A 17,051-nucleotide genomic window follows, 5' to 3' on the forward strand; every position below is an offset into this window, starting at 1 on the left:
ATCCAGTTGCTTAGAATATAATCAGGGGGTGAAAAAACCTAAGGGGATGGAAAGACAAGAGAGGGTGAAACTGAGAACAAGATTGATTTCCCCCACATTTAGCTGTCCTCACTTAGTTTAATCTCTCAGATGAGAGAGATGAATCACTCCCTCGAGGTGCTTGAGGCAGAGCCCCATGTGAGCAGCTTGAGCCAGACATCCAATTTTCAGAGAGCTGATACTCAATAGGACTCATCCTGCCCCAGTTTCTGCCTCTCCTCTTCCAGCTGGAATTGACAGCTCCGAAGGACAGTCAGCCCCATGGAGCTTCAGTTCCCAGCCCAGGCAGATTTGCTTATTTGGTTTGCTTATTTAATAATAGCAAAGAAATAAATAGCAGTTTACATGAATTACTGTGCTGTTTATTCATAACTCCATGTCTTGAATAAGGATGGGTGTGTTGTAGGTTCAACTTGGCTGCAAGAACACCAAAAGTTCAGGGTGAAAGTCCACTCAGCATCCTGGTCCGTGGAAACATCAATATCACATTCCACAGAAAACAGGTGAGAATCAAGTAAATCTCAAGTGACACTCCCCCAGGCTGCTCTTCCAGTCTCTAGTAACCAGCTTGAGGATTACCTGAGATAAAGGTAATACCTTGGAGTTGTTAATGTTTTACAGACGAAACAGCTTTGATCCTGTGAAAATAAAGCCTGGCAGGAATACAGCATTCCTTGCAACCTGCACCTCCAATTCCATGAGGGGGAGAACCTAAGGGATGGCTGGAGTTCCTGCAGACCTGTCTTGAGTGACTGAAACTTTGCTCACTTGCCACCTGTGACCAGTGTACTTTGTGCAACATGGATTTCAACACAGGATTATTCAATTTCTTGTTTTACTTGACCTCGTGCCGAAGTAACTGTGAAGAGCTGAGTGGACAAAAGGCACCTTGAGTTTGTAGTTAAAGGTCCATTATGTGGGGTAAGAGGAATTTGTAGTCCAAGCACTCACAGGAGAATGAGCAAACCAAAGTGGTGCTTCAAGAGAGCAAAATCAGGGCCTGATTTTCATGTGAGTGCTTGAACACGTGTACCTGTGGATGCACAAGAAAGGTCAAGCAAGCATTGAAGTAAACACACAGAAATGGTTTTCCTTTGTGGAAATCAGGGCCTTCTTATGTCTTTGCTTGAAAGAAAAGCATGATTCCTAGTTTGGACTACAGATTCATTACAGATTCATTACTGGAAGATTTGAGGAAAATTTAGGTGTAGAGAATTCTAACAGCAATGTTAACATAATGAGAAAGAATCAATGCAACATCAGAGGAGAAGGAGAGAGAAGAGCGGATTAAAGGTGTCAGTTATAAAATAACAAAAAAAAAAAAAAAAAAAAAAACAAAACCAAACACAAATAAACAGTGGTGGTAATGGTGGTAGTGCCTTGCATGAAGATTCTTTTTATTTTCCTTCAGAAAAAAAGATCTACTTCCTCACCTGCTAAATTATTGGATGGAGCAGAAATTGGCTACCACACCCTGTTCTGTGCAGGCAAGTGTCGTGGTTTGACACGGAAGTGAAGTTTCTCAGGAAGTTGTGGTCAAACCAATCAGTGGTTAGGTTTGGATATTGGCCCCCTGTGGACAGAAGGGTGGAGAGAAGCGAAGATGCCTTTGTTCCCCCCACCGAGGGAAAGAGACTTTTAACCCTTTCCTGGGAAAAGTAAGTTTTGTGAAATATTACTCCTCCTTGATTTGAAAGAGAAGAGAGGCAGTCTGGGACCTGAGATGTTAGAAGAAGAAATTCTAGGTGGGAGGAGATGATGGAGTGGCTTTTGGCTGGACTTTTCTTGTTAGCCATAGACTGAACCAATTTCTCCTGCAACAGAGACTGCATTTTTAGGGGGATGCAATGGTGAGCCAAGAGACCTTCTTCAGCAACTACCAGCACAGGAATGGCGTGAACAGAGAAAAGCTGAGGAGGGTGTGGTGATGCTCTCTGTCTTCAGGAAGAAGAAGATCTCTGTTCTTGAGACCCCGGCCCCAGGGGGGGAAAACGGGAGGGACTATGCTCCCAAAACGAGAAACTGAACTGTTGTTTCTTTTGGTCCTTGGCAAAGCGTCCTTAAAGGAGCCCTATGAGCATTCTGTCCACGCACGGTGGTGAGAGCACTGTGACATGGAAAGGAGAGTGTCACACTGGCAGATTTTCTCCGGGCGGTGCCATGTGTGACATAGAAACACAAGAGGTGGCAATTGTGTTTCCTGGGGGTGCAAGAGAGACTCCTCTCTCCCTTGAGGGACTGAGTATTGATTATATGAAGGGTGATGACTTGATTGAGGGTCCAAGTTGTGTCTCACTGTGGTTTGTTGGAGTTTGGGTGGGGGGAGGAGGAGTGTTTTGGAGGGTTTTCCTTCTGGATTTAGTGTGTGTCTTTTATCATAGTAGTAGCTTAATAAAGTTCTTTGTCCTTTATTTCTAAGCTTGGGCCTGCTCTGCTCTGTTCCTGATCGCATCTCACGGCACTTATTGGGGAAGGTGCATTTTCATGGGGGCGCTGGCATTGCACCAATGTCAAACCATGACAGCAAGTCTCTTTTTTCAGGGGCTGCACTTTAGCACATGCTCAAGGTGAGGTTGCACTGCCATCTAAGTATTTTGAATTCAACCATATGCAGAAGCACATTCTTCAGTTACAATCTCAAGCATGTACTTTGGGGAAAAAAGGCAGTAAAAAAACCACTTTTTCATTGAAGTCAACAATTTTGACTCTGCTCAGAATGTGGGACTGATTGGTATAAGCTGCCATTTAATGTAGCATGTGTTCAGAGTAGAAGCATATTTTATTATGTCCAAATCTATCACAAGGCCAAATTAATCTCTGGCACACAATAGGGATGACTCTGACCCACTGCAGTTTTTTTCCCGTGAAAATCAAAATGTGGCATCCAAATTCTATGTAGTTCTGGGAAAACTGAGTAAATCAGTATTTTTTAGTTTTACTGATTTAAGTTATAAGTGACATAAGCAATGCATAGACAAAGGGTGACCACAAACTATTAAAAACAGGTAAATTGACTTTCTGTTGTACATTTGTCTACTGGCTACATAGAAAATAAACTTGGTATAACACTGCCCTGACTCCTGGTTTATGCTTGTTACTTTGGCAAATCCTTTTAAAATCAATAAATGTGAAGGCTAAATGGAGAGCAAGTTTTTGAGCAGAGCAAACAAAAAAAGGCCTTGATTTAGGAAATCATATAAGCACGTATGGATGCAGTCCTGCTTAGAAGAACACCCTGGGCTTCTCTGGATTTAATCCAGGCATAAATCCAGCAAAGCATATGCTCTAAAAACCTTGTCATGTCTGGACATGTGTTTTGGGTGAAGTCAGTAACATTTACATTAAATTTAGTTCAGAGAGCATATCCAACCAAAAGGAAGAGGAGAACTTGAAAGAGATATCTGCAATTTTCATGAAGTTACAAGAGTTTAATTTAAATTTATATTGATCCCATGCCTTGTAAATTGGCCCGTGCTTGAGTATGTCTGTAATAATTTGCTGGGATAAATTGTAAATGGCTTTCATGTTTCAGATATTAAAGAACACTTTGCTTATTTGGGAGGTTAATTTTGCAGGGAAACAGTGTGATAGAAAATGTGTTATTTTACATTCAGAGAATACAAAGCAGATTCCTGCTGTATTGAAGGCATTGGGACCAGGCCCTGCCATGACCTACAGTGGGATAGATGTGGAAGACTCCATGAGAGCAGGGAACAACCTCAAAAATCCATATATCTGGTGCCTGATAGAATATAAATCCAAGCAGTTTTCTTGTCCAGCAAATGAATTTAATATTTATATAACATGAGATTGGACAGACCAAAATCACATCCATCCTCGCGCTCCTCCTGTTGTCACATGCCCATCAGACTGTCCATTGTGGAGACCACGTGGACAGAGGCACTGCACTGACCATGAAGCCACCAAATGAGGCAGGATGTTGATTCCCAGTCATGGCAGAAAGCTCCAAAGTTGAAATATGTCAAACAGAAAAAGCAGTCATTGATAGTCTTTAAATAAAGAGTTTGGACACAGTCCACCAGAGCATCTATGTGGGACTAATCACTGGTGCTATGGTTATGCCAGAGTTTGTTGAGATGAAATTTATGGGTAACTATCTATTAAAAGTACTGAGCCACAATGAATTATTTCAGAATTGATCACAATAGCATTAATTAGGATACATTTTGTGGACATTAGTGAAGGTCTCACAAGTATTTTCCAGATATTTGATCATAATTTAGCATTAGTCAGGCATGAGTTAATGGACACCAAAGGCTTTATTCCCTTAAAAATTCCCTCTTTTTGGTGAGTCCCACTGCTATTATACCATTTAATATTCATTTTCATGACACTAATTGTGTGGTATTGATTCAGATATTGCACATTACCATTGGGATTCCATTTTAATTCAGTGTTAGTGCAGCACTAAGATGTAAAACAAAAGTGTTAGCATTTTAAATTAAAAGTCTGACTAAAACATTTCCATTCAGTGGAATTCTGCTGCCCTCATTGAATCAAGAAGTCAATCCAGATCTTCCTTAAGGGTGCAGATTTGTAAACAAATGTCACAACCCATTTTTATTTTTAGCAGCCAAAAGGATTTCTGAAGTATTTAGAGGGCCTAAAGTAGGACAAGGCTCTCTGCAAAAGTAAAGGACCTTTACTTTACTACCAAAAAGTCACTGGGATATTTGACTTTGATTTCAGTGGCTATAAAACCATCTCCAAAGAATGTGCCACTTGTTGTAATATTGAAATATTGCCAACAAATATTGAAATGGTGTGGTTTCCCCAGGGTAGACTAAATTTAGACTTGTATCTGCTGGACTTTTTTTTTCTAGAATTAAGCCACAAAGCAAATGCCCCAAGAGGAGAGAAAAAAGCACTTATGTTCCCTATCCTTCATATCTGTGTGTCTTCCACCATGGCATTATCATGCCATATAAGCAAAGGACAGAACCCTTGTTCTGAGCATAAAAATGTCTCATTACAGTGAAAAATCCACACATGTGGCTTTTAGGATAGTGTCCTTCCAATTTCTTTTCCCTGAGCCTAGTGTGGTCCCACTGAAATCTGTTAAAATACAGATGTAAACTTCAAATTTCTGTATATCTGTTCATATATATTACTCAAGACTTTTCTTGTTCATGCCAGTCTGCTAAAATTTATGCTCATTGAGGCTTGTACGTCTTTTATTTTTAAGAAAAATTAGGTTTGGTCACTCTAATTAGACTGTGAGTTTTTTTAAAAAAACTGGATAGTGTTTTTGCTGAGCTGTGGCCATGGTTATCCAGAGCAGCACACAATTAAATGCACTTTCCCCCCCATTCATTATGGCTGTGAGATGCCCTGTTTAACTGTTTTTATTAAAGAGAGAAACAAATAATAATTTTGAAGATGCTGTGATCAATGGGGAGAAGAGAAGAAGCCTTTTGCACTGTCCAATTTTAAATCTGTTAACTTAGAATTTACTCCTAAATGGAAGCAATGCTCAAGATGATTAGACACTCAAGATGTTGAGGAATAGAGGTGTATCCAGATCCATATATTTAAAATCCATTCAAATGGTACATCCAGAAAGTACATCCTTACTTTTTAGACACCTATTGTTGGAGTCAGAGAGAAAAAACAGAGGGGGGATACAGAAGAGAAGCTATGGAAGTGAAAAATAAATGGGAAAGAAAAATCTGCTTCTGTGTGCATGACAGGGACAAAAGTCTGCACAGAATCTGCTTCTGTATGTGGAACAAGGATAAAATTCTGCCCAGAACGTTCCCAAAGTTGTTTCCAAAAGCATCAGTTCTAAGAAAAAAGTGGGATCTGGACCCTGGGACATTTCTCTTCCGGGACAGAGTGCTCAGTCTAAAACTGCACATGCAAACAATGCTGAGCAGAGAAAGAAATCAAGCTGCTGCTGGATGCCACATCTCTCTAGGTTCCCTCAGATCATCTTCACCTCTCTGCTAATGAGATAACCTGACATGTTTGTGCACACTGGAACTTGTCATGGAACGCCATGGTGATCGATCTCCACTTGTACTTCCTGAATGAGTTGCAGCTACTGAGATCAGATGCCACAGTATGGTGAGACCTCTCATTTGTGCCTCTCAAACCTGCTGTGAGCAGTGCAGAGCAAAACCTAGCAAGTAGCAGAGCATCTTAGCACCTCCCAGGAACCAAACTGCCATAGCTGTGCTTCACAGAGCAGAGTGAGGGACTGAAATGAGAGTTAGTACTGTTAAAAACTCCAGAAAGCATTTCTTAGATATATCTCCCCAAGAATGCTGGCAGCTTTGCAGCATCCAAAGCTGTATTATTTACATCACAACTGCAAAAGTCTCATATTTCATAGCCCAAACCCATGAACATTTAAGAATATAAGAACATAAAATTTTTGGTTGAAATATTCAATATAAATAGTCTCCACAACGTTCTTCTTCAGATATGCTTTTAAACTCGAGTCCTGGGTTTGTGTCCATGGTATTCCTCAAGACGTTAACTTTTCTTGGAGGCTTGAAATTCTCCTAAGGCTTTTAGGTTACATTTATGCATATGAGTTTAGCATAATAAAGTTGCAAGAAAACTGTAGTTCTGAACTGCACTGCTTGGCCAGCCAGAGTAGCTCTCTTTTCTACTCCTGGCCAGTACCAAATCTACAGAAAGATACATATAAAATCCTACAGAGGATGCTAAATAAGAAATTAGTGCCAGCTGGGAATGCTTTGTTCCCTTTTGTTGCAATTTTGTCCTTCAGGGCTGCTCCTGTAGCTTAGCAAGAGCAAATAATGATGCATGTTAATTAAAATCTTTATAAGATACCTGACTGGTAGATACAGATTGATCTTTTGCACTGAAGTTAGCTATGGGAAACTTTTCTAGAACCTCTGAAAAGGCAGCCGGAAATACAAGTCAAGTCTGTGATGGGTATAGATAAAGCTTTGCTTTGTGCAGGGTGTCCTATAGAAAAAAAAAGGCATGTATAGAAAATTTGAGGCATGCTTTGGCCATTTGCTTATGGTGTTCTCACCTTGCTAGTGTTGGGAAATCCTGTTTTTTGAGGCCACATGGTGAGCCATTGGTTTGTTGTAGCAGTGTGCCATGAATTTCTCAAGGCACAGGATTGTGTCCAGAGGGGTCTGGAATATCCCCAGTGAGGAGACTCCACACCCTCTCTGGACAATCTGTTCAGTGCCCAGGCACTGCCCAGGGAAGAAGTTCTGCCTCCTGCCCAGGTGGAACCTCCTGGGATCAGCCCCTGCCCGTTCCTCTGGTGCCATTGCTGGGCCCCCAGAGCAAAGCCTGGGCCCTGCTCGGAGCCCTCCCTGCAGACAGGGACAGCCAGGGCTGAGGGCCCCTCTACTTCTGAGTCTTCTGCAGTCCATTCTTAGAGTGTTGTCATTTGACAAGAAACTCACTCCAGGCACTGGAACATCTCCAACAAAATATTCTTCAGTGGTTATGCTCCAAACATAAGAATTGAAAATAAACCTTGTAATGCTCACCCAAACATAGCACTGAGCAAGGGCCTTACCAGACACTGAGTTTTGCTAGAGGTATAGGGTTTCTTTCACCACAATTTCAGTGTGCACAGAGCTGCCTATTTTGTTGAGAATACAGAGCTCAGCAGGCTGATGGGATCAGCACTTCCTTTACCACCCCAATCCATCACCAATATGCAGGACAGGCTTCCTCAAGCTTTACTCTTTGATGAGTAGTTTAGCAGCAAGGATCTTGTACAGCATTTGTTACTAATGAATTTCAAACCTAACCACATCTGTTTTTGTATTATGTTCTCTAATTATCTTAATCTTGGTGTGGTTTAGGCTGGGGAACCCGTTCTACATGGCAGCTGAGAACAGAGCAGCACAGACTGTTCTGCTTGGCCACATCTGGGAGCTCAGAGTAACATTACCTAAAGAGGGAACAGTTCAAACCTATTTATTGTTAGGCTTTTGGCACCATAACATCATGTTGGGCTTCCCAAAGCCACAAAAATGTTTCTTCAGATACTTTCAGTAGAAGCTGCTGAGGTCCTTCTTATTTGTTTTGGAAGGAGCCAGTGTTGGATCCTCTCGACAGACACTTGTCCCATGTTGTCACATGTAAGTGTCACTCAGAGAATGTACTTGATATATTCTGCTCGCTGAAGAACAAGTTTGGGGCTGGCCTGAAAAGATGCAGTCATTTTGACAAAGCTTTTCAGAATTTTTTTTTTTTTTTAATTTTCTATTTGGGTTGCTCAAGTGGAGCAAGGATCTTCATCCCTTTTTATGAGAACACCATTTTGGATGTGAGGCACCTTTTAGATGTGAAGAATTGGTTACCGTTGTTCTATTCTACATCTAAGGCATTATCCATATCCACATTAAGGATATTCTGGTTTAGACTGGTGATGGAAGGTTCCTCTGCTGGCTGCTGTTCATAAAAGGATTACTGCCCAAGAACAGGGCTGTCCAAGACATGGGAAAGAGCAGCTGGAGCTTGGTGCTCTCTCTGTACTCACTGGGATACTCACCTGGAAAAGGGAATGCCCTGGTTCTTGTCCCTCTGCCAGGGATCACTTCAGCTTATTGAGAAAATGCTTCAAAAGGGAAGCTGAAAAGCCATCCAGATCTGACAAAGAGTTTGGAGGCCAGGCCATTCTAGGAGCTGGGAATTTGACACTTCTCCATGGGAGAAGGCAGTGAATCTAAATCTCTGGTACTTTGGGTAAGCGGCTTAAGCACTAGGTTAGGTAGAAAGAGTGGCATTTCTTTGTTATTTTTCAGTGTTACCTAATGAAGCTTTTCATTTCTCATTCAGTTCATTGCTTTTATTGGAATTGTCAGCAATGAAAACAAAAATATTTCCATTGACTCATAATTACTTTTTTTTCACAGAATCACAGAATATGCTGAGTTGAAGGGATTTTCTTCTCTAAGAGAAAAAAGGAGAAATCACTTATGTTCAAGGCTAAATGTTTTGTTTGTTTGGACTAAGAACTGAAAAGTTCATTATTTGCACAAAGTATTAACTGAGGGTAAGTGCTTAATGGGTTTCATAAAGATTTGAATATCATGTAGAGAGAAAGGAAATTCTAAACGCTTTGGAGGACTGGATCAGAATCTGAAAGATCTTGAAAAATTGTCAAACCAATCCAAGGTAAACAAAAACATTCTGAGTAAAGCCAAGCACAAAATGACACAAATGAGAAGGAGCAAATGCATCTAAAGCAGGAGATAATTTCCAGGCAGAAGTGATACCAAAAATATGATGATAACTCTGTGTGACAGAGCATCAATGACATGAAGCTGTGACAACAAGAAAAGATAAATCTCACTGAATAATGCATTCAGAGGTCCTTCATTGACAGAAGGACTAAGATTGAGCCCCCCTTTGTTTTTGTGCACAGATTTAGGTTATCTGTACATTAAAGAAGGGAGTGAGGGATGTTTTACTTTCTTCAATATCGAGTGTGGCTACAGAAGGGATTGTTGAAGTTCTCACACTCCTTTATTTATTTAATGTTATTTCTCAGGACATCCTAATCAGTGTTGGTAAGAAATGTAAATGTCCTGGAGGGCTGTGTTTGCTCATCAGCACACACACAAATCCTTCCTGGGGCTTCCAACCCTGTGTAAGAGGTGCACAAGGAGGTGAAGCTTCACTTCAGACCACCCACAACTGCAATTCCAGCCACCAAACTGCAACATTGTCGGGGGGGTAGTGCTGCCATGGCATGGCATGGCATGGCATAGAATCCATGCAGTCATACCAAGGCTTCTGTGGAGAGATTTCCTCAGTGGACAGACCACAGAGAGGAGGAATAGGGCATCTGACCACTGCAAATAGGCGTAGTCAGGGTTGGTGGAGTAAGAATGAAGCAAACCATCTAGATCCCCACCAGTCTAAGAGACTTTTCTTCCTATTCTTTCTATTACTAACACACTGCTGCTTCTGTTTCCTATTACTTTGTGTTCCCTTTATATCACTTGAACAGTTCAAAGAGCCCATAAAAAAAGTGTCAATAAGCTTTATGCATTCTTAATCATGCCTTTATGTGTTCAGACTGCCTAAAAGGACTGGGGGATAAATAAGAAGGCCCAAGGTGTGAAATTAGACCCTGAACTGGGGAAAAGAAAATATATGTGCCTGGTTTATGGCCTCCACGAATGGAAAGAAATTGGTCAGGATATGAATCTTCTATATTTGGTACCAGGAATATATTAGGGTGGGGGTGGGGATGGGGAAAGAGTGCTGAATTATCCCTCAGTTTTATCTTCTCTCCCCTTTTCCGTATAAGAATTGCCAGGACTACATTGCAGCTGGGAGGTCTGGGCAAAAGTGACCCAAGAGACTCATCCTTGGATTTCCTCACTGGGCAACAGGTGTTATTCATGTTCAGCAACAAGACTCCCTTAGTCCAGGCCACAAGAGGACACAGAAAGTCTGAAAACTTTCCTCTAAGCAAAGCCCATGAAGTAATTTGAGTTACAACTTAGAGGGAAATAAACCCTTTTAAAACTCAATGGCTTTCTCCCATACTGGGAGCAGGGCTGCCAAGATTTCTGCCCATTAAGGCTTTTTATGGGCAGTTTCTAAAGCCCTGAAAATAGGGATTTCCAAAGGAAATAATGACCCAGATGGAACTGCAGCAGTGTAAATGAGGCTGCAATAACACTGCTGGGTCCCATAAAGAAGCAGGAAAGCATTCACCTGGAATTAGTGTTTGGCATCATGTACCCCCATCACTCTTCACATCTTTCAGCATTTTGTCCTCAGTGCAAAGGAGAAAAACTTTGCTTCCTGGACAGATTTAACATTTTCTGTGCCTGTTATCCTGGTGGCTTTCCTCAGCTTTCCTGAAGACAATGGGCATGATCTTTTTATTATCATTTGTTACAAATTGTAATTTTTTCTGTTGGAGCAAATTTTGAATATTATAAAACTAAACAGATCTAAGCATATCAAAATAAGACCTCAAGAAGTGAGCACCATTTGTTGCAGAGTGTGTGTTGCTCAACTCTGTAGGAGGGAAGCAGAACTAGAAAACACACCAGATTTCAAAATATCCTTTATTCCTGTGATCTGGTTTAGCATCAAGTATTTTGGTCACTTAATGTGAATAGAGCATGCTGACAGATGCAGGAACTCTGTACTGTGCTAATGTTTACCTGAGGCTAATGGGGGAGGGAGAACTCACCTGGCAGGGATGCAAATGCACCCCCTGCATAGCCATTCCTGTGGCCCACACAGGATATCAGTGCCATTTAGTGTGGGATTAATCAGCCACAGAGTGGCTTTGAGGTTAAGCATTTGTCAAGAGTGAAAAAGGGACTGGACACTTACATGATGAATCATATAAAGATCAACACCTACAGTTACATCAGGAAGAAGTGGGGGAAAGAAAAATATGTCCAAGAGTTACTGGAAGGAAAAACAAAGCCTGATAGTTTAGAGCATAATCCCCGCTCCAAACGAAGCACAAAGGAACCAATTCCCTTTTGGTCATCAAGGTTCAATTAGCAGCTTCCTGAAAATGAGCTGCCTAGTGCAGGGCACGGCAAGAGAAAGGATACAGGGATGGCTGGCTGGTGACCCAATGTGGTACTGCTCCTGTGCCACACTTACTGAACCTTTCAGGTGACATTGTGAGGACAGAAATTAGACTCTGCAAACTGCTCCTACCATGGGACAATGCCACAAACAAACAGGGTTTGGCTTTGCACTTCCAGGGGAGGTTGTAGCAAGGTGGGAGCTGGTCTCTTCTCCAAGGCAAGTAGTGGCAGGACAAGAGGAAATGGCCTCAGGATGCCCAATGGGAGGTTCAGGCTGGACATAAGGTGCAGTTTCTTCTTAGAAACAGTTGTGAAACATTGGAACAGGCTTCCCAGGGTGGAGTCCACATCCCTGGTGGTGTTCAAGAGACCACTGGATGTGGCACTCTGTGCTCTGGGCTGGTTGACACAGTGGTGATTGGTCACAGGTTGGATTTGATTATCTCAGAAGTCTTTTCCAACCTCAGTGATTTTGTTATTCTCTGCCAAGTAATTTGCATAGAAAACAAGGAACTTATCTCCAGAGTGAGGAAACTTACCTCTTTGATCCCTCTCTCACTCTCTTCCCTTCCACCCCACCTTTTTGTTCCAAACCCAGCACCGTGTGCGTGTACTTGGAGTTCAGGGACAAATTCACACAGTTTTGCATGGCAGGTGTGTGTGATTGACCCATAAACTATATAAACTTTCTCAGACCCTCTGACTTTTGTCAATCCTTTTGTCATTCCTTTCAACCAGAAGCATCTGTGGATCTTAGGAGCCCCCTTCCCCTTTGGGGAGGACACCACAGTGAGTCCTTGCTTAGTTTGCAGCATCTTCTCCTGAACGCTCCTCCTACACTGACTAAAGTGTCATGCAGAGCCCACTCTGGATGCTTTGCTTGTCCTCTTATTCCTTTTTAAGATGAGAAATATCTTTTTATTGTCCTACTGCACCTTTTCATTAACATGAACATGGAGGGAGAGCATGGTAGCAGCCACCTACCCTTTTAAATTTTGTTTTAAATATACACCACACACATTGCCTCTGTCTATCTAAAATCCTGGTTTATTTTCATGTATTTATGAATTTTCTTAAATCTTCCTTATTGCCAAATGTATTTGCCAAAACAATGAGCAGGAGAAGTATTGTAATCATTCTGTCTTCTTTACAAAACAGTTTTTCAGAGCATTTTTGAGTATATTAGATTACGGTCTCAAGAGGTAACAGAGAAGGTAAAGAAAAAGCTGGAGGAATTTTAAGAATCACAGGACAAATCTAGAATTAGCCACAAACTCAGCATGATGAAGGCTGGAAGGAAAGCAATGCCTTTAAGCTTAGTTTCCTTTTTCTGTTAGAGAATCCTTCTTGGGAACTTGGGAAAGAATACTTTACAGGAATACTCAAAGAAAACACATTAAGAACAATTCTTTTTATTTTGACAAAGAATTCCAAGAAGTTTCAAAGGAACCTCATTAGAACTATAACTATTAACTGGGAAAATTCAGTGTTAAAGGCTTTCCCTGTAGGAATGTCACTGAAACATTTTATTTCCTTATGCTTTCCATGAAAAAGAAGACTTCACATCTAGAAACATTGGTTAATGTAACAATAGTAGCAAGTTGCAGTGTTGCAAACTGAGGAAATTTAATTTCTTTTTTAATGGGGATGATTATTCCTTATAAGCAGCACAGTACAGTTTGCAAGATTTTTATTTTTTAATGCACAGATGCACCAGGTGGGATTTTCCTATCCTTTTATAAGAGTTCATTTAGGCTTGTCTAGTCCAGGTTTGTTTATAATTAATAATCAATAATTCTGGGCATGATTAATCTTATGTATCCCATTTCTCCAAATGAAAAAGAATGTGCATACCAAATATGTAATTCGTTTTGAGCTGCCAGCATTTATGCTTACACAACATCTTGAGAGAAAATACTCCTATTTGCCTTTGTGATATGCAGGGCAAGAGCTGGAGTGCATGCACATATTTTCATGTGCAAATGAAAGCACACGCAGTGGCCTAAGGGACAGTGAGACTGACTGGAAACTGAAAAAAGTACAACAGATACAACAATCAGTGGAGAGAGGGTAGGAAATGAGGGTAGGTAGCCTACTCTTTCTTCTTCAGGGAGCAAAGGGAAAGGAAACAACCTGCCAAAAGTCATCCCAAGGAGGAGAGAAATTTCTGGGCTGCATTCAAGGCCCCGTGGGCAGCAGGGCAGGGGGGATTCTGCCCCTCTGCCCCGCTCTGCTGAGACCCCCTTCCCTGCAGGGCTGCATCCAGCCCTGGGCCCAGCACAGGAAGGACAGGGAGCTGCTGGAGCCAGAGCAGGGACACCAAGGGGATCAGAGGGATGGAGCAGCTCTGCTGGGAGGAAAGGCTGAGGGAATTGGGATTGCTCAGCCTGGAGAAGAGAAGGCTTTGGGGTGACCTCATTGTGGCCTTGCAGTGCCTGAAGAGAGCCCACAGGAAAGATGGAGAGAGACTCTGGACAAGGGCCTGGAGTGACAGGACAAGGGGGAATGGCTTCACACTGACAGAGAGCAGGGTTAGATTGGATATTGGGAGGAAATTGTTCCCTGTGAGGGTGCTGAGGTCCTGGCACAGGGTGCCCAGAGAAGCTGTGGCTGCCCCATCCCTGGCAGTGTTCCAGGCCAGGCTGGATGGGGCTGTGAGCAAGCTGGTCTGCTGTAAGATGTCCCTGCCTTTGGCCACCTCCTCAGGTGACACATCTGTAAACAAAGGCAGTGTTAGGCACTCTACATTTTTGGACCATGAAAATTACTCTGGGTCTTCTGTCAGGTATTTCTAGGATTCAGCATGCACACATGAGTTATGCTTGTGGCTTACAAGGCTAAGAGGGAATTGGCAGGAAGCGACACAATCCCATAATAAGCAGTATTGTATCATACCTCTGGAAAGTAGCAATACATTTGGGAAACATAAATAAATTTGCTTGTGGTATTAAGATTTATTTTAGTATTTGGTTCTTCTTTTCAGAACTGCTTGAAAATTGCAAATCTCTTGACTTCTAGAGAGATCTATGTTTAGTGGTTTTGGAGTAATCCACTTAAGTGAGTTTAGTTTTAAGCCAAAAGAAATATGCCCTTATTTACACCCAGCTGACCTCTTCAGGTTCAGTGGACATTTACAAATGGACAAGGGGGATACATTTGTTGTGTGGCAGCTTTATCTAAATCCATGAACCAACCATCATGTAACTGCGTCTTCCACAGGAATCCATCCAGCCTGCACAGCTAAGATGTGGCAACCCACAGGAGGTAAAAGCCATGATGGGACAGTGTGGATGTGACAGCCTGGTCAGAGAGTGAGAAAACTAGATAAGTTTCCCCACAATCAGCTTGTGAGACTTTAGGGAGTTGAAGATAAACAATGCTAGCTTTTCATTATAAACAACCTGCAGGTGTTGTTTTCCTACTCTCTGTTTCCCTGTTTTTCTCAAAGATTGTTTATGAGAAAGGCATTTTGTTAATTAGCCAGTCAGGTGAAATGTATTGATAAATTGACCAGTCTGGTCTATCTGTATCAGAACAATGTAAAAAAAGAGAGAATCCCAAGTAAAGCAGCTATGCTGTGCAAATCAGCCTTCTGGTGAGTCTGTGTTGTTTCTTACTCAACAGCGACAGGGCAGAGTGAAGTGGAGCTTCAGGAGGCAGCCTCAAGACTGAGAACTGTAAATTACTTTGTTGTGGTTTAACCCCACACAGCCACTCACTCTCCCCTAACTCACTGGGAAGGAAAAAAGCTGGAATTGGCCGGGTGAAAGCCAGAAACCTCATGGGTTGAGATAAGGGCAGTTCAATAGGGAAAGCAAAAGCCAAGCAAGCCAGCAAAGCAAAACAAGGAATTAATTCACCACGTTCCACAGGCAGGCAGGTGTTCAGCCATCCCCAGGACAACAGGGCTCCTTCAGACACAGCTGGGGAAAAAAGTGCCATCACTTCAAACATACTCCACTTCCTTCTCCCCCCAGCATTATGAGGGTCTGCAATGTCCCTTTGGCCACTTGGGGTCACCTGTCCTGGCCGTGTCCCCTCACAACTCATTGTGCACCCTCCTCGCTGATGGGGGGGGGGGGGGGTGAGAAGCAGAAAAGGCCTCAGTGCTGAGTAATTGCTGCTCAGCTTGAACTAAAACAATCCAGCGTTACCTACCCTGCTTCCAGCACAAATCTGAAACATAGCTCCCTGCCAACTGCTGTGTGGGAAATTAACTCTGTCCCAGACAAAACCAGTGCATCTGAGTTTCCACATGCCTGCTAATAACAGCTCTGAAACTCTCCTGTGACATGTGCATGGTACTTGCATTGAAAGCCAGTTTAAACTCCAGGAACTGAAGTGGACCCACCAGGATTTCAGTATAAACACTGATAACAGAATACATGGAGTTGCACTAATTCCAAGGCCTTTTTTCAGACTCATACATTATCCACAAAATTCACACTTCCATTGCAATGCGGTGTAATTGCAAGTCCCTGTGCTTTTGGCAGAATATACCAGCCTCTGTCTTTATGTTCTTCATTGTCAGGATAATCCTCTTAAAACCTCTTTTTGCAAGTGATTATTTTTTTCATGGACTGTACATATTTTATTGGTGCAGTTAATCATCTTGGTTCTGAACATCTCATTCCCTCCCTCAAAACCTGTGGTGTGGTTTCTGCAGAGAATCCTCCTATTTCATCTGTATACACGTGTTTTGGGGAAATGAAGTGACATAATGCTTTCAATAATTAGTAGTAAATTAATTTCATAGAATATCCTGAGTTGGAGGGGACCCACAAGGATCTTTGAAGTCACACTCCTGGCCCTGCACAGGAGAGCTCCTAATTATGCTAGTAAAGAGCAACTGGGTCTGGCATAGATCCTTTTTAAATGCATAAACGTGGATCATATATTTTCTAGCTTTGAGTCTGGCCCTTATTCCCAGGGGCCAAAATTTCTTTTGTCTGGCATTTCTAGTCCTGCAGGTCCAGCCTCTCTGTCTCTCACTTATGCCCCCCAAATTCCCTGTTCCTGAGGGAAATGTCACAATATAACATAGAATAAATATGGCTGGAAAAGACCTCTAAGACCAGCGAGTCCGCCCACCAAGCCAGCACTGACCCATGTCCCCAAGTACCACATCTGCATAGTTTTGAAGCCAGAGGGACAAATTTAGCTCTGGTGAAGCTCACAAGGCTTTTATCTTGCACAAGAGCAGCAGCAGAGACTCTGCATTACACCTGACCCTAATTAGCCCCTTCCCCACACTGCCAGTGAGCTGAGGTACTGGGAGTTTTCACAGCTTAGGCTTTACAGCAAGACACTGACACAGTCTCCATCAGCTCATTTTTCACCAGGAATTAGTTCTACCAGCCCAGCCCCTGCACATGCAGGGTGCAGGGGAAGAGCTGAGTTACAGAAGCCTTGCAGCCCTGACCCACTCACAGTCCTTTCTCAGACAGAATTCCTGTATTCCTGCTTTCCTCA

At 42.3% G+C, this 17,051-nt stretch overlaps 1 protein-coding gene across 1 annotated transcript in view; it reads right to left on the reverse strand.

Annotated features, from left to right (window-relative positions):
* The window catches only part of LOC137474225 (potassium voltage-gated channel subfamily A member 5-like), a 159,497-nt gene that overhangs the window by 17,613 nt on the left and 124,833 nt on the right, over positions 1 to 17,051 (reverse strand). The gene's annotated exons all lie outside the window — the stretch shown is intronic.

The sequence above is a fragment of the Anomalospiza imberbis genome, chromosome 5 (assembly GCF_031753505.1).
Source record: "Anomalospiza imberbis isolate Cuckoo-Finch-1a 21T00152 chromosome 5, ASM3175350v1, whole genome shotgun sequence".
NCBI classification, from domain to species: Eukaryota; Metazoa; Chordata; class Aves; order Passeriformes; family Viduidae; genus Anomalospiza; species Anomalospiza imberbis.